This window comes from Acyrthosiphon pisum, chromosome A2 (assembly GCF_005508785.2).
Source record: "Acyrthosiphon pisum isolate AL4f chromosome A2, pea_aphid_22Mar2018_4r6ur, whole genome shotgun sequence".
NCBI classification, from domain to species: Eukaryota; Metazoa; Arthropoda; class Insecta; order Hemiptera; family Aphididae; genus Acyrthosiphon; species Acyrthosiphon pisum.
In genome coordinates, this window is record NC_042495.1 from 22,529,592 (window position 1) to 22,530,249 (window position 658).

Below are 658 nucleotides of genomic sequence, written 5' to 3' on the forward strand. Positions count from 1 at the left end.
TGTACTTACCAACGTATACAGTTAGCTATAAAAGCGTATAAAGTTTCGATACGAAAATTAATTTATTATCAAAAGTAAAATAACCAAAATAAAATTATATCTATGCATTCCGAATATACAAGTTGAGGATTTTGCCACCAGAGCGCGTATCGTTATATTGTTTTACCAATACCTATATTATAATATATACGAACATATAATAGTAAGGATTCGCTTAATGTCACCATTTCAATAATAATCCGCTATGGTCGCTGCTGTGCGTTTGCCCCACTGTCGCCAATGTAGAAGCGTTACAAACAAGTAAATAGTAATACAGTAATGCTTCAAATTTGCTAATTTCAAGTTGATCTGCATTATATAATTAATTATATCATGTTGTATGGTATATTATAGTTTTTAATTTTCATTATAGGTAGGTTCATCAGAAAATATAGTATAACATTAGCTAATATTACATTACATGAGACATTTCAAATTTGAATAGTAATTAACTAAGAAAAATGAGACGCGATGACTCTGACAAGGAGTGAGAACACCAAATTGGTGAATTAAATAAAGACAACAATGACATACTGTAGGCAAATGCACTTAATACACTATAATATTGCACGTACATCAAATTCTATCCAATTTAATCAAGCAGAATCAACGAAAAAAT